At 38.1% G+C, this 21,121-nt stretch overlaps 2 protein-coding genes across 2 annotated transcripts in view; both read right to left on the reverse strand.

Annotated features, from left to right (window-relative positions):
- C1QTNF7 (C1q and TNF related 7) overlaps window positions 1-5,331 on the reverse strand; it is a 109,058-nt gene extending 103,727 nt beyond the window's left edge. The window contains exon 1 of the mRNA XM_069069527.1: window positions 5,063-5,331. The gene's annotated coding sequence lies outside the window, so the exon portion shown is untranslated. The remainder of the gene's footprint in view (window positions 1-5,062) is intronic.
- The window catches only part of CC2D2A (coiled-coil and C2 domain containing 2A), a 342,921-nt gene that overhangs the window by 278,082 nt on the left and 43,718 nt on the right, over window positions 1-21,121 (reverse strand). The window lies entirely within an intron of this gene.

Here is a 21,121-nt window from a genome sequence, read left to right on the forward strand (position 1 = left end):
AAATGGGGTCACAAAGAGTTGGACACAACTGACCAAACAGTGTTTATCACAGAGCTGTACACCAAAGCTGCATAATGTTTGCTGAATTTGATTGTCTTCTCCAAGAAATAAAAAAACAGTAAATATCACATAACAAAGCAGCAACTATGATTGCTAGGTTCCGTGAGGAAAGTTTATGGCTTTCATATCGCGTGGCAGGGTTCCATCTATTTCATTGTGTTGAAAAGACCAAATACAGTCAAAGTGAAGGGTGTTGTCGTGCTTAGGAGCATAGGTCAGAAGGTTGTCATGCTTTGGAGGCGATATGGACCCAGGGAAGAACAAAACAAAGAATAAAAACAGAGTTTCCCAAACCGATTTGGCCGCAGGGCACTTCGGGGCTTGAGATATTTTGACAGAATCTATAAATATAGGGGTGGAGTGAGAATGGGGTTGGTGGAATATCTACGCCCCTGGGAAGCTTTGGAGAAAAATAGATCGATTTGAACCTATTTTCAAATGAAAGTAATATGCTTATTTTGATCCCTACATGTATACTTTCATATTTAACCTCTTGGAAGGAAAAATAATCCCCCTTTCCTTGCCTCTTCCAAACTCTTAGTCACATGGTATAGAATTCCACTGATCTGTGTAACTCAGTTTGGGGAATTTTGGATGAGAGTGTATAAACGGACGAGAATAGCCCAGTGGCATAATGGAAAGTGCTGAACACGGGGTTAGGAGACCTGCTTTTGAATCCTGGCTCTGACCACGACTAGTCATGTTTGTTGTTGTTTCTGTTCAGTAATTTTTCAGTTGTGTGACTGACTGTGACCCCTCCTGGGGTTTTCTTGGCAAAGATACTAGAGTGGTTTGCCCTTTTCTTCCTCAGCTGATTTTACAGATGAGGAAACTGAGGTATATGGGGATAAGTGACGTGCCCAGAGTCATACAGCTAGTAAGTATCTGAGGTCAGATTTGAACTCAGGTCTTCTTGATTCCAGGTCCAGCATTCTACCTCCTGCATCACCTAGCTGCCCCTAGCCATATAGCTGTAGTCTAATTACTTTTCCTCTCTGAGTTTCAGACATCTCATCTGTAAGAGGATAACTTTACTTATACTGCCTCCCATAAAGGCTTGAAAAAAAGGCTTTGTCTGATCCTAGAATATAATTGAATTATATTGTATATGATATATTATTAATATAATAATATTAATGTTATATATAATAATTGAAATATACGTAAGTTTTTTATGTACTAAGTTATTTTAGGTAAGGCCACAAGTTTAGATAAAAAATAAGATGCTACAATGGCCACAGTCTCAACTTTTTGCTTTTTCTTCCTTCAGGTTAAAATGATATTGAGAAAAGATGCTTGCCTTTTCCCCCCTAACTCCAGCCATAGATGGTTCTGTTGGCTGTCTGGCTCCTCCTCTCTTGCCCCCAGCAGTCAGCAAAAAGGTATGTGAATGTTTCAGAGCAAAACTATCCTGGGGTCATAGGGGGCTAAGGTCACAGGGCTCCAGTATAGTTACTTACACGGTGGGTCCAGACATGGAGGGCTACAGAACAGATCAGATAGAGGTCATCTAGTTCAGCATCTTCATTTTATAGATGAGGAAACTGAGGCTCACAATGTTAAACAGCCTGCCAAAAGTCACAGAGGTTGTAAGTGGCAGAACCAGGGCTTGAACTGAGATTATATGAAGCTCTTTCACCTCCAAAGTGGGAATCAAGAGTCAACAGAATCCTGGAGAGTTGAAATTTTCCCCTTTGGACAAGGCACCTTGGTTATTTGTCACCATATAAGCTAATGTCTTTATGATCAATCACATTGGGAAGGGTACATAAGGAAGAAAAAAGGCCCTAATTATAACTGTACAATCCCTACTGCCTTACTTTCCTTATTTTCTCAGAATAACTGCTTTTCACACATTCATACTTATACCTATTTCTTGATGGTTCACACCAAAAATCTCAGAGATTTATGTAATAATCTTTCCCCCAACATTTATCAGGCAGACTACTTAACTGGTCTCCACCATTTTTTATTTATAAAGTCAATAGGGCAGCTATGTGACACAGAGTTCTGGGCCTGGAACCAGGAAGGCTCATCTAACTGAGTTCAAATCTGGTCTCAAACACTTACTAGCTGTGGGACTCTAGCCCTGTTTTCCTCAGTTTCCTCATCTGTCAAATGAGCTGGGGAAGCACATGACAAACCACTCCAGTATCTTTTGCCAAGAAAACCTCATATGGGGTCACAAAGAGTCACACATTACTGGAACAAATGAACAGCAGACAAAGCTAACGACCCTGCCTACTTCACAAGATAATTGTGAATCTCAAGACCCAAATAAGAAACGACTTTGTATGACAAGGCTCTGTAATCTTTCAGGAGCCATACAATTATACTCTGTGACTATTACTACTATTATTATTTCACAGGCTAACATTCAAATTAACCAGCTATCATCCCACATTAGCCAGATAATGTCCACATAAGTTAAAATAAATTTTTAAGACTATTATGCATACTGAAAATGAGGTATGAGGAAATAGCACAGAGATATTAGATGATGGTTGGATAGTTGGATAAATCAAATGCTGCACATGTGTCCACTCAATATTAAAAGAACCAAAGGAAAGACTGTGGTGGGTTGGGTAGCTCCTCTAAGGAGAACAGAGAAACACATAGGTAAGAACCATACAGAATCTGAGAATATATAACTGAATTGTGATCTTTACCATGAAAGAAGCACTCACATAAATGAAACTATAAAACCACTGAAGTATTTGTAAAAGCACTTGATGATATGCTGGGGATAAAAAATTGAGTAAGACCTGACATGAAGTATATCATGCATTTAAAGCATGAAAAATCAACCTGGCTGTCTGTGTTAGAATAGTATTTTAGTGTTTGGATTCATTGTGAGTGAAGGTTGTTGGTATGGTGCAATGCAAGGCCAAGAGAGCTGGTTGTAGAGTAAGGACACATAAATTCAAGTCTTAGCCTTGACACTCAACCCACTTGTGTGACCTTTAGTAACTCACTTGAGTGTCAGTCTTTTCATTGGCAAATTGGTGGTGATAATATTTGCCCTGTCTACCTCATGAGATTGGCATGAGAATAACATCTTGGAAGCTATAAGATATTCTACAGACATATAGTCTACTACCATTAGTGAACATTAGCCCATGGAATTAATTTTGTCTGAGTTGGTTAGTGATAGACAGTAATCTGCTATTGCTCATTATCTCAAACTTAAATATAATACATTTTCAAGCCTCCTACCCTCCAACAGACCTTAGGCTCTTGCTGACAATTACTAACATAGGAGAAAGCCAAGCCTCATCACCACAGGGTGTGTAGGAGTGTGAGCCAGAAGTCAGGACTTTAGGGAAAAAAAGCCTAATGTCAACTAGAATTAAGGCTGGGAAAGATGAAGATGTTTTGAAAGGTTTACATAGAGACAAGAGAAAGCTACAAGACTGAGAGGTTATGGCTATTCAGCTAGACAGGTATAGGGAAGGGACACTGAAGTTTTCAGATTCATTGAGCAGAAACAATGAAAGGTTCCTAAAAATCTACAGTAGTTTTAATTATTACCTACGTATACAACAACTTCAACCCTTTATGTGAATTGGTCACTAAAAAGAATAATGTGAGGGATAACGTGGATTAGCGGATAAAGAACCAGCCTCAATGCCAGGAAGTCATTGCTTCCATACGTGACGGCTGTATGATCCTGAGCCAATTTATTTAATCTTTTGGTATTTAGGCAACTCCTTATGATATACAAATTGTTTTTGATTTGATTGGATTTATGTAAAATATGATAATTATGCCAAGTCCCATGGAAATATGCAGGGGGAAGTTGAATAGCAGTGTCACCACTTAACGTATTCTTTATCCCACTAATTGGGATCCAGCTATTAGCTGCAGAAAAGATGTTGACCTGGACTGGTAGATAAAGTTTCCTCACCTGGGAAGTCCTTATTCCAGTTCAATTCTGGATCCAATCCTTATATTCAGTAGAAACTTAACAATGACCACACTTTCCCTTGTTATAACATCAGAAGGAAATGTACTGTTATGCACTGTTTCATTGGGGAAGTAATAAAGATATACGTTATATAAAAGTATACATCCATGATGCATTTTAAGTTTTAAAAAGTTTCCCAGTCTTTAGATGAATACAGGCATATGTATTTTGGGTGATTCTCCACCTATGACTGCTGGTATCTACATATGCATGTGGACAGTAAGATACATGGAAAACAAGGTGAGACTCCATGACAAGAGGGAAAATTCAATGGGTCTTCCTTTTCTTATGAGAAAAGCCTCCGAGGGCAAAGGTTACACCACTTAGGGGCCATTATACATGAAAGTAAGGGTTAGAGACTTATTTCATAGACACTGATATATTGAGCTGTCAGCAACTCTAAAATAGGAATTCAAGGTACAGAAAAGGGGGTCTGACATCTGTTCTATATTGTGGGGGAATATACAGATACTTTAAAATGATTATTTTATTGGTAAATTAGAAAAACATTTTGTTGACCTGTTACGGCATAGAAAAGATGTTGCGCCCTTTCTTTTCTACCTTGGATCCTTCTGTTTCTGACTCACTGACAACTCAATATATCAGTGTCTATGTAATAAGCCACTGTTGGTTACTTTCATGGCTCCTTGGCCCTGTCTCATGGTCTTGTTAAATGCAAAGTGTCCTTTCCTGGGTCAAGAGTGAGGAGAATTGGCTGCCAGAGGGAATGTAGCTCACGAAATTGGATTGCAGGAAACAAGAAGGGGGGAGCTTTCAGCTCCTGCTTCCCTCCCCATCTCCATGTCGAAAGCTGATGACCAGCAATGCTTTCCCTGTGGAGGTGCGCATTCCACTGATTGAGCCCTAGAGTATATACATCAACCCCCTCCTTCCTCAAAAAATACCATCCCACACTCTCAGAAGAGCAAAGCAGAAGTAACGTAGATGTCAGCCAGAAGGCTTCATTCTTGAACATGTCTCCCCAAATAAAAAAAAAAGCAACTGGAGGAGGGTTTCTTTCAGCTGTTTACTTACATGGCTCCCAAGACCTTCCAGTAACTGAAGCCTTTGAATTATAATGCATGCAGATGTGACGCTTTGGTTCAAAAGCCCTTCATGTCAGCAGGCAGGCACTCATAACTCTCCACTGGTTCCGAATGATAAGTAATTTCCTGATTTGCTCTGCAAAAAAATTTCCCCAGACCATGGGGGAGGAGGGGCACACGTTGTTGAGAGATTGTGAAGCAGGCGGCATAGGGCTCAGCTCCACTGACAGAAACTTCCCCGATGGGTTGAGTCCCGAAGAAGGATTCCTTGAACACTCTAACAAGAGTAAATATCCTACTATATCTGTTGGCTCATGACTGAATTCCTCCTTGAGCAACAACACAGACCGTCTGCACAATTGACATTAGCAAGCAAACCGTAATACTTCAAGTTAAACACCACTCTGATCTCTTTGGCTGAAAAACACCCAAACAAACCCCCAAATAACCATGAATCTGGTTTTTGACACATCTCCAAGGATCTTTTTGCTTGCTTTTTTAGAAAATATTTCACATTATTACAGCATGTCAGAGTTAGAAAGGATGTTAGAGATTATTTAATCCATTCCCTTATTTATTTTTTCCCATAGGATGATAGATTTAGAGCTGTAAATGAGAGCAGACATCATCTTGGCTTGCCTCCCAATTTACAGTTGAGGAAATGGAGGTTAAGAAAGGTTAAATGACCTGTCCATGGTCATAGAAAGTAAATGATCGAGTGAGACTTTGAATCCAAGACTTTTTACTTCAAATCCAGCATTCTCTCCACTGTATCATAAAGTTTCTCTGTGATTCCATTTTATTGATTTATTTTAAAAAATTTTGTTGATGCCTCCTTTTTTTAACATCATAGTCACTTCTCACTGAATCCTGCTTCATAATAAAGAAAGGGGAAAATGTGCCAGGCACTGTACTAAGAGATTCATATATGATCCTCACAACAACCCTAGGAGGTAGGTGCTATTACTATCCTCATTTTACAGCTGAGGAAACTGAGGCAGACAGAGATTTAAATGACTTTGCCTAAGATCACACGGGCAAATGTCTGAGCTTGGATATGAACTTAGGTCTTCCTGACTCCAGAACCAGCCCTCTATCTATTATACCATCTACCTGCCAAAGAAAAGCAATTAAGCAAAACTCCTTTACAAAATGACCTTAGTCTGACACAGTGTACACTTTACTCCTTTATTCTCACGCCACTCATTAAGAGGAGGGAAGTATGTATCATCATCTATTCTCTAGGACCAAGATTGGTCAATGTGACTAATAAGAGTCTGGTTGTCTATTAGTGTTGCTTTCATAATCTTCTTTTAGTTATTGTATATATTTGTCTCCTGGTTCTTCTTACTTCATTCTTCAGCAATTAATTTAAGTCTTCCAGTGTTTCTCAGAATTACTCATGTTATTTCTTATGCTGTAATAAAATTCTATCTATATGCCACAGTTTATTGGCCTGAAGCGGCAGTGAGAGCCCTGCTGAATTATGAACCACAATTTTTTTTTGTGGATAAAATAGAGGCATCTTGACCTAATGGACAAAATGTTGACCACTGAGTTAGGAAAATCTTTGTGTCAGTCCTAGTTCTGATGCATAATGGCTGTGTGACCCCAGATAAGTTGTTTATCCTTTCAATGTCCCAGGAAGTGCTTTAACACTATAAATTGAATTGAAAAAGGGAATTCCCATACCAGGAATCCCTCCTCTGGTGAAATCACAGGTCCAGACTTTTCCCAGTCTTTATGCTTTGCTCTAACAACATTTTATATCTTAGAATTAGGATTGGAGCAACCAGATGGCAGAGAGTTACTTTGTATATAGAATAAATAGTTCAGACATGTGGAAGGTAAAAGGGACAAGTAATTTCCAGACAGCAGCTAGCAAAACAGTAATATGATAGAGCATGGTATCAATGCTGGCTATGGAAGCAAGTGGAACCAGCCTGGGGGAGATGGTCAACAAGAGAAGAGGGGTCCAGGGGATCAGGTGGGTCATAGGATTATGGGGTGAGAGATAGAAGGACCTTAGAAGTAATTTAGTCTAAACTCTTTGAAGATGAGGAAAGTGATCTAAAAAGGCACTAGAAGAGGACAGCCAGGATAATCAAGGGCGTTGAGTTCATGCCATAAAAGGATCTGTTGAAGGAACTGGGTTAGCCCAAAGAAGGGCAGATTTAAAGGAGACATGATAGCTGTCTTCCAATATTTGAATGGCTTTCACGTGTAGAAGGGAATTAAACTATTGTATTTGGCAGAATCAGGAGCAATGGGAGGAAACTGCCAAGCGTCTGATTGAGATTGATATCAAGAAAACATTTTGAATGGTTAGAGCTATCTGAAAGTGGAATGTACTGTCCCTATCCCCCAAAGAAGATACACTTCCCCCTCCTTACTGGCCTTTGAGTGAAGGCTAGACTAACATTTTTCAGTATGTTATAGTAAAGTTTCATTTTTGGTATAAGTTGTACTACATGACTACTGAGGTCCCTCCCAACTCATGAATTCTGTGAAGTGACATGACCACAATTACACAGGTAATACTTGGCAGAGCTAGGATTTGAACCCATGTTCTTTAATTCCACTTCCAGTGATCTTTTTTTTTTGCTGTACAGTAGGGGGGAAAGTAAATTTAGTGTGAGAGAAATAAAGTAGATTTCAAAGTTTAGGATCAAGGGAGAGGATTCTGGGAAGATGATGGAGTAGGTCAGAAATTTCCAAGCTCTCCAGGTTTCCTCTACAAACAAGACAAATCAGCACCTCAAGAGTGAATGTAGAGCAGTAAGAATAAACAAGAGATGGGGCAGAACAGTGGTCCTTATGGGACAACCAGAGAAGATCTGAAGAAAGACCCTAGGATGGAGATTTGCCTGAGTGAAGTATAAATACTTCTAGGCTATCTCCCCTGAAAAAATAAACAATAATCCCTGGGGGCAACTGGGGTTGGAGGTAGCCTTAGCCACAGAAATCCTCACCTCACAGACAGTATGGGGGGGTTAGACATCTGAGAAGGGAAGATTGAAGGAACCTCTTCTGAAGAGGGAAGCTAGGCTCAGTTGTGCTGCAGAGACAAGACACAGTCATGGACTGCAGTTGAAGGGGCAAAGAAACCACCACACACCCAGTGAGTGCAGAAGCAATAGGGAAGGGATGCTGCTGGTTGTGAGCACTTATAGGAGAGTGAGCATTTCCTTTCCATTCCAGGCCAGAGTAGAGAACTGAGAGTTGCACCACTGGAGGTCGTCAAGAAGCAAGAGCATTTCCAGCATAGCATGCTGGAGACCCTTAGCTGTGGCTTGGAGGAGGAAAGGAGTGTAGAAGTTGGACCAAGGACAAAGCTCAAAAAATAACAGCATGAAAGGCCTGAGGCCAGAGGTACCACCCCCCACATTCCAGGACTAGAGGTGATTATAATAATGAGCTGTAAAAATTAAAACAAAAAAAATGAGTAAGTGAAAGAGAAAGAACACAATCACAGTTACTATGGGAAGAGAAGATGGGGTTCATCTTCAAAGGAGGATACTGAAGCAAAAAAAGCCTTTATTCCCCCCCAAAGAATAATTTCAAATGGTCACCTCCCCAAAAAGAATTCTCAGGAGAATTAAAAAACGCTTTAAAAATAAAATAAGAAAGATTGAGGAAAAATTAAAATAAGAACAATCCAAGAAAACCAAGAAAATTCTATGAAGGTCAAACAACTGGAAAAGGAGATCTGGAATCTTAAGGAAGAAAACAACTCCTTGAAAACTAGAATTGGATAAAGGGGAAGCCAATGATGTTATAAGAGAACAAGAAATAATAAAACAAAATAAATAAAGAGAATAAAACATACAAGAGAATGTAAAGCATCTCATAAGAAAAACAACTGATCTGGGAACAGATCAAGAAGAAAATACAAAAAAAAGATTGGACTACCTGAAAGCTGTGATTGATATAATAATACAAGAAATAATTAAAGAAAATTACTCTGAAGGTTTAGAACAACAGGAGAGAGTAGAAATAGAAAAACTCCATCGTTCACTACCTGAAACAGATCCCAGGATGAAAACCTATAGGAATATGATAGCCAAATTCTGAAAACCCAAGGTTAAGGAGAAAATATCATGAGCAACAAGAAATAAACAATTCAAATACCATGGAGCCACAATTAGAATTACACAAGACCTAGCAGCGATTACATTAAAAGATCACAGATCTTGGAACACTATATATCAAAGAGCAAAAGAACTGGAGTTGCAGTCAAAAATATCATACCCAGCAAAGTGAAGTATAATCCTGAACAACAACAACAAAAAGAAATGGATATTTTTTCATTTCCCAAATGTTTTATTAACTTCTGATTTACATCATTCATTTCCACCAGATTTTGAGTTACAAATTTTCTCCCCGTTTTTCCCCTACCCACTGCCCCAAAATAGCAGTCTCACAGGATATCCCCTCCTCCAATCTGCTCTCTCCCATATTTTCTCCCATACCCCTTTTGACTTTTCCAGTAAGGCATGGTGGATCTCTATGCCCCAGTGCCTGTATATCTTATTTCCCAATTACATGTAACATTGTATTAATAATAGTATATGTATATATATATATTTAAACATTTGATTTTAAAACTTTGAATTCTAGATTCATTCCCTTCCTCCATTGTTACCCACCCTTACTGGGAAGATAAGCAGTTCAGTAGAGGTTGTACATGTGTAGCTAATGCAAAACATTAACATAGTAGATATATTGCAAAAGACTGACTATATTTCCCTCCCTCCTATCTCACCTCCCACTTGTTCTATTCTCTACTTTGATCCCGTACCTTTCCAAAAGTGGGTGCTTCCAACTTCCCTCCCCCCAGCTTGCCCTCCCTTCCATTATCCCCCCTTTCATTCCCTTCCTCCCTACTCTCCTGTAGGGTAAGATACCCTGTGTGTATTTCATTCCCTCCCCAAGCCAAATTCAATGAGAATAAGGTTGACCCATTCCCTTTTGCCTTCCTATTCTTCCCCTCCATTGTAACCATTTTTCCTTGCCTCTTCTATATGAGATAGTTTACTCCATTCTGTCTCTCCCCATCTCCTCTCATTATATTCTTCTCTCACCTCTTAATTTCACCTTTTAAGTATCATCCCTTCCTATTAAATTGGTCCTGTGCGCTCTATCTATGTATACCTGTAAACATATATATACACACATTCACATATGTATTCATATGCCCATATACCCTCATATATAGACATATATAGACATACACACACATATATTCCCTTCAAGAATTTTCATACTAAGAAAAGTTTCATCAGTTACAATTATTGTTTTTCCATGTAGGAATGTTAATATTTCAACTTTGACAAGTTCCTTACAATTTCTTGTCCCTGTTTACCTTCTCATGCTTCTTGTATCTGAATGTCAAATTTTCTATTCAACTCTGATTTTTTCATCAAGAATGCTTGAAATTCCACTGAATGACCATACTTTCCCCTGAAACATGGTACTCGGTTTTGCTGGGTAGGTGATTCTTGGTTTTAATCCCAGCTCCTTTGACCTCTGGAATATCACATTCCAAGCCCTTCAATCCCTCAGCATAGAAGCTGCCAGATCCTGGATTATCCTGATTGTGTTTCTACAATATTCAAATTGTTTCTTCCTGGCTTCTTGTAATACTCTCTCCTTGATGTGGGAATTTTGGAACCTGGCTATAATATTCCTAGGAGTTTTCTTTGTGGGATCTTTTTCAGGAGGTGATCAGTGGATTCTTTCAACTTCTATTTTGCCCTCTAGTTCTGAAACATCAGGGCAGTTTTCCTTGAGGATTTCTTGGAGGTTGATTTCTAGGTTCTTTCTTTGATCATGGATTTCAGGTAGCCCAATAATTTTTAAATTATCTCTCCTGGATCTATTTTCCAAGTCAGTGGTTTTTTCCATGAGATATTTCACATTGCCTTCTATTCTTTCATTTGTTTGGATCTGTTTAACAGCATCTTGATTTCTCATAAAGTCATTAGCTTCCATTTTCTAATTCTGAAGGAATGATTCTCTTCAGTGAGCTTTTGAGATTCTTTTTCCATTTGGCAAATTAGGCTTTTTAAGGCATTCCTCTCCTCATTGCCTTTTTGAGCCTCTTTTGCCATTTGAGTTAGTCTATTTTTTAAGGTGTGATTTTCCTAAGTCAGGCTGTTGACTCTCATTTCATAATTTTCTTGCATCATTCTCATTTGTCTTCCCAATTTTTCCTCCTCTTCTCTTATGTGCTTCTTAAGGTCCTCTATGCCCTGTAACCAGCTCGTATTTTCCTTTGAAGATTTTGGTGCAGGAGTTCTGACTCCACTGCCTTCCTCCTTTTCCATGCTTTGCTCCCTTTTGTCCCCAAAATAGGAGTCTAATATTGGGTTCTTTTTTTTTCCCTTTCCTGGTCATGTCACCCCTCAGTCACTTGACCCTTGGGCTTTTTGCCACAGTAGACAGTGGAGCTTCATACCAAATGCTGGGGCTTTCTCAGCTGCCAGAGGCATTAGTTGGGTGCCCTTGCTGAAGCCTCCACACACTCTGGCAAGCTGGACACATACCCCAGTACCTCCACCCTAAACCACAATCCAGATCCAAGCAGTTTAAAGCAAGGGCGATTACCCCTCAGATTGGTGGCTTGGTCCCCCTACAGTATGCAGGCTAGGAACTTAAGCTGCCATGTGGGGGTGGCTGCACAGCCAGGGTTCCTCAGCGGCTTCTCGCCCCAGGGGCAAAAGCCAATGCATTCCCAACTACTGGGTCCCAAAGTCCACAGTGCACTGACCTCTCACTTTGTCCTTAGCATCTATGTGTTGATAATTCTGGAAATGACCACAACTGCTGGTGATCTGGATTCCCTCTGGTATGTGGTCAAGCCTGCCCTGGGCTTTGGTGTAGAGCTGGGCTTGGCTCCCAGAGCACTGCGCTGGCCAATCTCTGCCAGCCTGCTGGGCTGTCCTTTGTGGGACGTTAGCTCCTCTGTGTAATTTTGTAGGTTCTGTAGTTCCAAAGTTTTTTCAGAGTCCCCTTTTACATGATTTGGGGAAAATGGAAGCCGAAGCCGGGGGAAGGACCTGCTTCTACTCCACCATCTTGACTCTGCCCCTCCAAGAAATGGATATTTAATGAATTGACAGAATTTCAGGATTTTGTTGCAAAAAAAGATCAGAACTTAATAGAAAATATGACACAAAAGATCCAGGATAAATAAAAGTTAAACATCAAAGACAAATTATAAGGGACTCAATGAGCACCAATTGTTTACTATTTATGCATGGAAATGTAAACTGTATGCCTAAGATTGTCATTAGTAATTGGCTAATTCAAAGGAAAGATTGGGATAGAGCTGAGTATGATGTATACATTTAGAAGGGTCTTCTAAATTCAGAAAGAAACAAGAGGGTGAGGGCATAGGATCTCCTAAGTCTAATAAAAATGACTTTAAGGTAAAAAAGTAGAGGGAAACATGCCTATACATATCTCCCAAGCTAAATGTTATAGATGGTAGCTATAACACAGGAATAAATCTAACAGAGAAATTCAGGAGAGATTAATTTCAGAAAGTCCAGGAATAAAACTCATGACCTTATATATTTATATGTGAATATAAAAAGGAGATGTAACAAGCAAAGTTGATCTTAATGTAAGAGCTCTTAAAGTAAGGAGGCAAAGTTGATCTTATATTACTGAGTCAGTTATATTGAACTGATTGGAACATGGGTCTGGAAGCATATTTCTCATTCAAAAGTTACAGAATAGGAAGGAAGGAATGAGTGGAATAGCATTATAGGTAATCGATATATGCTCATGTAGAAAAATTCAGGAGCCCAATGGGAAAAAAAAAGCATGATGAACAAATTTAGGCAAAGATTAACAGAAGTAATGCTGAAACTAGAATATTCTATTTAGACCACCAAAACAGAAGGGATAAATCAATGAGGAATTGAGGAAATAAATCACAAGCTTGTCTTGGAGGCATGATTTAGTAGTGATGGGGGATTTCATTAGGTGGAGTGTGTGTGCATGCACTCTCTCTCTCTCTCTCTCTCTCTCTCAACAACTAATTATTAGACTTATCTTAAACAGAATCCCAATCGTCAAAAAGTAAATTTCATAAATAACTAACATCTTGAGCTCTTTTCTTACTAATAAAGAGAAAAAACCTGTAGAAATGATCAGAGACTTGATAGGAAGTGATCACTCCTTTTTATAATTCATAATAGAGGAGAAGAAAGCCAGGCAGAAGTCCAATATCCATCCTTTTTACAAAGAACAGATATCAAAGGTTTCAGGATGTCATGATCTAAAATTCTGCAAGAGAATTCAGTCTGGGAGGAATGGAAAGCTCTCAAGAATAATATTCTTAAGACACAAAGAGAAATCATTCCAATGAGAAGAAAAATAGGAATTTCTCTTAAGACACTGATAAGTATGCACAGGAAACTCTTGGAATCTCAGGTACAAAATATTTACAGAAGATATAAACAAGGGTAGATAATAGAAGATAAATATGAAAACATAATGCAATCCTTTAAGAATGGTGTCTGAAGTACTAAAGGTAAGAATCAGTTAAATTGTCAAGAAAACCAAAGAAAGCCACAAATTGTTTTTGTACAAAATTATATTGAAGAAAATAGGAAAATGGAAGAAAGGAGAGTACCACTGCTCAGAGTGAATAGGATAATAATAGTAAATTGAGAGAAAATAGGAGTATTCAACTCTTATTTTGCCTCTGTATTTTCTATCAAGGGTAATGATCTTTGGTCTGAAAAGGATGAAACAAAAATATCTAGTATAGGGTTGAAATCCAAGCTGAGTAAGGTGATAATAACAGGTACCTAGATTCTTGAGTTCATGTCATCATGCCTAGATGAAATAACTATATCCTAGGGCAATGAAAGAATTGGTGGATGTGATTGCTGATCCATGGTCAGTGATATTTGAAATACTATAGAGAATAGGAGAGGTACTACAAGAGAAGAGAAACTATATGTTTTCAAAAAAAGATAAAAGAATGGATGGTAAACTAAAGAAAGGTCTATGAGCCTGACTTAGATTCTTGGCAAAATTCTAGGATGTATTGTTAAAGAGATTGTTAAGGAAGATCTAGAAGGATGCAGTAATCACAAAGACCCAGAATGGTTATATCAAGAAAAAGTTTGGCTAGACTAGCCCCCCTTTTTTGATAGGGCTATTTGACTGTCAAAAGAATGAGAATATGGTGAATGGGTTTGAATGTCCACTGTTAGAGACAGGACTCATATCAATGAAATAATGGATCCATTGAAGTATTAAATTATTAGATTGGTATAGCAAGGGATTTACAAGTGCCTCACAGTTATTAACTATGTGGCTGTGGGCAAGTCACTTAACCTGGTTTGCCTCAGTTTCCTCATTTGTAAGATGAGCTGGAGAAGGAAATGACAATGCACTCCAATATATTTGTGAAGAAAACCCCAAATGAGGCCCCAGAGAGTTGGACATAACTAAATGACTCAACAACAACAGTGTCAAGTGACTACAGTTCATATAATTTACTTACATTTCAATGAAGCATTTGACAAAGGCTCTCATGCAGTTTTTGTGGACAAGATGGAGAGATGTGGGTTACATGACTACCCACAAAAAGTGGTCCATAATGACTCAATGTTAATTTAGAAAGATGTCTCAAGTGCAGTCCTTCAGAAATCTGTGTTTGATTTTATGCTTGTAACCTGTGGAGGGCAAAGTTTGTCCAAAAACTTTCCTTCTTTCTTCCTGAAGAGGGACAGATTCCTCCCAATTCATTCCAGTTAATTCCTACTAAGGCCACCTCAGGGCAATAGAACCCTCCCTTTTGCTCACTGCCTTTACTCTTCCCCCCCTCCCCCCCCACCTCTTTCTTCTCTCAAGGGGAGAAGAATACACAGACTGCCCTTTATAAATGACCTGCTTTGGCTACAGCCTCAATGTTTGAGCCTAGGAGCAAATGAATTCTTATGTCCACATGGTTTTTTCTCTTCTATTTTGAGAAGCTTATTAAGATGATTAATTTTTAATAAAACAATAAAAGCTTAAGCTCCCAGGCTGGAGAAATCATGGATTGCTAGGATAGCGTCAGACTTTATCCTTTTAAAATCTTTGTGTATTCCAAGTAGTTCCTGCCTTTCCCTTCTTTGTTTTCTCTGTTCTCAAACAATATATCAAAAAAGTAGTACACAGCATTCATAATTGATCTTGGTATTTATGTGAAGTGAGAAATATCAGGCTGGAGGAACAAGGTTTTTTAAAAAGGGAATGCAAGGAAAAGAGTATGGTACGTGCTAAATAACCAGGAACAGGGAGGGAAAGTTGAGGAGAATCTCAGCTTTTCATGGCTTTTCTACAGTTAAGAAAAGACCATCATGAAGAGTCAGACATGCCTCAATGACTGAACAGCAACAACATTGATAGGACAGTATTAGTTTCTGATGTAGAACCATTTGTCAGGGCCAAGGACTGGTGGCAACAGCTTTCTGTTGAGGGTTTTTAGTAGCAGTGGTCATAGCACCAGTGGGTGCACTTGCCAGGCTTTCTCTCCAGTGATTGCTTCCCAGAAAATAACTGAGGGCAGTGATTTGGAAGCATGGCTATCACTGAGGCTTTTGGGTTCCAGGTCCTAGATTGTCTCCCCTAGAATCTGAGGAGAGGTGGTGGTAGTGGTTTGACTTGCCTGGCATATGCTGCTTCCTGTCTCTCCTTCAGCTTCTCTTGATGCTTCAGCTAGTCTGGCTTGCTTGCCCTGCTTGTGGGAGTTGTTTGAATGTAAACTGACTCCTTTTCCACAGGGACTGTTTCCCTGGGTAATGGCTATGATGGTTAGGCTGGAAGCAGGCCTGATGATCTGGGAGGTGTTGCCACTTCCAGGGTTCCTATGTCTGACTATGGGTGATGGTTGGTTAGAAATTGTCATTGGTGGTAATGAAGAAAATGGAACCTTTCTTCACTATTTTTCCTCCATTCAATGAGGCTGGGTGGGAAGCAAGCTTTGTGAACTGGTAATCTGAACTATTATTATTATCAGAATTTTGTGGGATGTGTATATGTATACATGTGTGTTGGTTTTTTTTCTGTTCTGTAAATAATTCTATGAACATCTACCTTCTCCTGAAAATCCAGTTATTAATTTTTGACTTTCAGTGGAAATCCAATCTTGCCTAAATATATTGGATGTGACACAAAAATATACTTAATTCAGGGTGAGTAGATGGCTTAGTGAGTAGAGCACTGGTCCTGGAGAAGGGAGGACCTGAGTTCGGATCCAGCCTCAGACACTTAACATAAAAAAAAAAAAACTAGCCATGTGACTTGGGCAAGTTACTTAACCCCAATTGCCCTCCAAAAAAAAGCAAAATATATATACTTAATTCATAAGAACTCAGCATTTAAACATAAGCAATATAATTCACAGCATTCCAAACACTGTATTCCAAGAGACTCTACTTTATCTGACTATAGCTCTCTTTGAAGACTGGAAAATATCTTCTTTCTGACTTTATTTTAAGATTTTTATTGAAAACATTAAAATATGGGCACTGCTTCAAAGCATAGTTTGTTTATAATTGAGATGCCTTTCCTGGTTTACACAGCTTACTTAAAATTAATACTAAGAGCTCAAAAAAAGCTTGGAATTCTCACCAGTTTCCATTTCTAAGAGTAGCTTTGTAAAAGGCTAAAAATAAAAATGAAAAATCCCCTTAAAATGAATGCAATTCCAAGAGCTCATTCCCACCCAACCCCCAAACCCTCAATATCTTTTAGAGATATTTTCCCTATTTGGATCTTTCAGCAGAATGATAAGAAGAAAATATTTAGTAAATGTGTTTGTAGCTAATACTTTGTTGTTATTATTGTTTTTTTTGATTACTAATAATAATCCAAGCAACAATTAATACAATATAAACAAAACACAGAACCTACCACATAGGGTGGTTATCACTTCCTCTTCAAAAAGGAGGAATACTAATAAATGTTCTTAGATTGTATGATAAGTTAAAAACATATAGAAATTCTTTAGGAACACATGGAACTTCATGGTGTAATAGTAAAGATGGATAATATGTACACACCACCAGACTTATTGGATGAACTAATCTTCATTTATCTTTAGATGGAGCCTATGAGAAACTAACATTCAAGAGAGAAACTTAAAGACATTGAACAACACCCACATTAATTTGACCAACAATATGTTGACAAAGGAGTGTTAAACCATTTTTCTAACAATGACAGAATCAAACATATTTGTTTATAGAGATTCATAATAGCAATATGAGAACAGATCATTGTAACAATAAATTATAGAAAGTTCATCAGGAATCTTAGATTTTATACAGAGAACTGAGTCAAATCTATAAGAATACAAGTCATTCCCCAATTGATAAATAATCAAACGATATGAACAGGCAGTTTTAGAGGAAGAAATTAAAGATATCTATAAGCATATGAAAAAGTGTTCTAAATCACTATTTATTAGAGAAATGCAAATCAAAACATTTCTGAGGTACCACATCTCACCTGTCAGATTGGCTAAGATGACAAAACAGAAAAATGATAAATGTTGGAGAGGATGTGGAAAACTGGAACACTAATGCATTGCTGGTGGAGTTGTGAATTGATTGTCACTCTGGAGAGTAATCTGGAACTATGCCCAAAGGGATATAAATAACTGTATTTGTACATATATATATACACACATGTGTATATACATACATATATATATATATATATAAATAACTGTATTATCAAAATAACTTTGACCTAGCAATACCACTTCTAGGGTTGTATCCCAAAGAGATCATGGGAGTGGGAAAAGGACCTGTATGTATAAAAATATTTATAGTAGCTCTTTTTGTGGTGGCAAAGAATTGGAAATTGAGGGGATGCCCATCAGTTGGGGAATGGCTAAACAAGTTGTGGTACATGAATGTAATGGAATATTATTTTGCTATAAGAAATGAGGAGCAGACAGACTTCATAAAAACCTGGAGGGACTTATATAAACTAATGTTGAGTGAGAAGAGCAGAACCAGGAGAAATTTGTACACAATTACAGACACATCGCATGTGTGATGACTAACATATAACTAATATGTGATATTAATAATGTGATAACTAATAGACTGGGCTCCTCTCAGCAATTGCAGGGTTATAAGACAACTCCAAAAAATTCATGATGGAAAGAGATACCCTCATCTAGAGAAAAATATATAGAATCTGAAATTCAGATTGAAGCAAACTACTTCCTCTCTCTTTTTGTTTTGTTTTGTTTTTTCTTTCTCACTGTTCACTCCACTGGTTATAATCCTTCTTTACAACTTGACTAATGTTTAATGTGCAGGTATTTGTAGATCCTATATATTATTGCATGCTTTCATGGGGGAAGGAGGAGAGGGAGGGGGAGAAAATTTGAAACTCAAGGGATTGTGAAACTGAATGTTATAAACTAAAAGTAAATAAATAAAATAAAATTAAAAAAAAGAAGTTGAGGTCAAGGAAAAAAAGAATCTTAGATGTTTTTGATCAATGCAGATTTTGTATGGAAATGGTAAAAATTGTCTACTAGACTATTTTCAGTTGCAAGAATTTAGCACCTACTAAATACTTAAAAAGACATGATCAAGTGACCAGAGTTATATGCCAGAAGGCTGCTATCCTTCATAAACTAATAGATGACATATTTCCATCTACTCTCCAAAATATTCTTAAGAAGTCAATAAATAAACCACTGGAACTGAGAATAATCATGGTATAATGGGGGCCTTGCCAATGAACCCAGTTCTTATGAACAAATACAATATGCTCAGTTGATTCAACCCTTGTGTGGACTTAAGCATGGTACATAAAGTATGTGGTAGAGATGAAGCTTTTTGTTTGTTTGGCCAGTACTGGGAGTGGGGGTGTCCATCAAAAAATGTCAAGGCTCTTCCCAGACTAGGTGGTGACAGAGCAGGCAAGGACTAGGCTCTCAGTGAAGAGAGAGACCTTATAGTCCTTTATTTCCCCACTTGTACTGCTATAATGTAGCCTGTGAATATATGATCTTGCTATTGCTTCTGTCTTTTTATGTCTATTCTATTTTGATTTTTAGGTGAAAGTGTTTAGAAAAGCTCATGAACTTCAGGATGTCATGAGAGTGATCCAATCATGAGACCAAGAGCAGAGTCCATTCAGGGTTCTCCTCAGTGAATTTTTGTACCACTTTTTTGTGTCTTTTTTTTTTTTACCAAGCTGTTAATTCTCATTTCATAATTTACTTGCATCACTCTCATTTCTCTTCCCAATTTTTCCTCTACCATTTTTATCTCTTTCTTGACCTTTCCCAGGATTTCTTCTTGAGCTTGGGTCCAAATATCATTTTTATTTGAGGCTTCTTTTGTAGCTTTAAAAAAATATTGTTGTCTTCTGAGTTTATGTATTGGTCTTTCTTGCCATCTTACTTCCTTATGGTTAAATTCTTTTTTTTTGTTTCTTTGCTCATTTTTCAACGTTTTCTTAACTTTGAACTTTATGTCAAAATTGGGCTCTGCTCAGCTGGTGATGGGGAGGCATTGTCCCAAGCTTCAGGTTTTTTCATGTTACAATTTTCAGAGCCAATTACAGGGGTCACACGAGGACTTCCCAAAGGGCAAGGATCTATATAATTAGATGTTGCCATACTAAACCCTCATAATCTCCAAACTATATGGAATAAAAAACTCTAAAAATATAGAGATCCAATAGAAGAAATAAAAACCATGTGGGACTAAGATAAAATAGATATATCACCCATGTCGCCCTGTCTCCAAAACCTCCATTTAAGAAGGCTATCTAAGATAACCATCTCTTCATTTCCCACCTCACTCTGTAGTCTTTTGAACTGCTTTGGTTTTCTCCATCGTTCTCCAGAACCTCATCATTGGGGTATCTCACCATCTGGCAAGATTCAATTAGCCATGGTACTCACACTTCATTGGTACCCTTTTTCTCTCTGTTTGGAGTATGGAGTCATCAACTGCAAAATGTTCGTTTTAATGAGGTGATCCAGGCCAGATATCTCTTTTTCTCACGTGGCTTTGTTCTCTTTTGGACCTCTTCAGACTTCTCCAAAATGCGCCCTTATCATCCTCCCTTCTGGGTACCTTTCCCCTCATTGCTATCCATTTTTAGCTTCCTTTTATATATTTTTCCCCATTAGAATGTTAAGGTCCTTTGAGGGGAGGGACTATATTTCTCTTTCATATTTATATACGCAACACTTGGCACAGCATCTGGCACACAGCAGGCATTTAATAAATATTTATTGACTTCCTGCCCGAATGTCTACTATTGGAGTTGTCTTGAAAATATTTCTAGTAAGTCTTCAGAAGATGAGCTTACATCTCAACATTTTCAATTATTAAATAAAAACCCCAAACAATAATTTTATCTACCTGCTCAATAGTCTGTCAAAGATTAAATATAAAAGGATAGTTGAATACAATTTGTCAGAAGGTCATTTCTATCTAGACTTCATTGTATGTAAAGATTAGAAGGATAGGAAATAATAATTATACTATTGCCACCCTATATTCATATAAAACTTTATAGTTTACATATTTAATAGAAAAATAGGAAAGATAAAAATAGGAAAAAGTCCTAGATTTGAATCGAAGGACCTAGATCTGAATTCAGGTTCTCCTTACTACTTCTGTAACCTTGGGAAAGTACATCTCCTATCCGGCCACAGTTTCCTCAGTTGTAAAATTATATAGTGGGACTTGATTATCCTTAACATTCTTTCTGTTCCTAAATGCTATTACCATAGGAAAGCCAAGTTATCTTATTTCATCTCTTCAATAGCACTGTGAGGACACTTGGAAGACAGGTAAGATAGAGGACCACAGAGGACAATAGAGGATCATGGGATGTGGTGGGTGGGTGGGAATGGACATTTCAGGCATAGGGAGCACTTAAGCAAAGTTAGAAAAGTAGGATACTAATGAGAGACAGTGAACAGCCCAACTGGAACCCAGAAGCACAGGAGGAGAGGAAAGGAGAGGAGAGGAGAAGAGAGAGAGAGAGA

The sequence above is a fragment of the Petaurus breviceps genome, unplaced genomic scaffold (genome assembly GCF_028583685.1).
Source record: "Petaurus breviceps papuanus isolate PSGF00001 unplaced genomic scaffold, PetGlider_PUasm1.0 140, whole genome shotgun sequence".
In the NCBI taxonomy this organism is placed as follows: domain Eukaryota; kingdom Metazoa; phylum Chordata; class Mammalia; order Diprotodontia; family Petauridae; genus Petaurus; species Petaurus breviceps.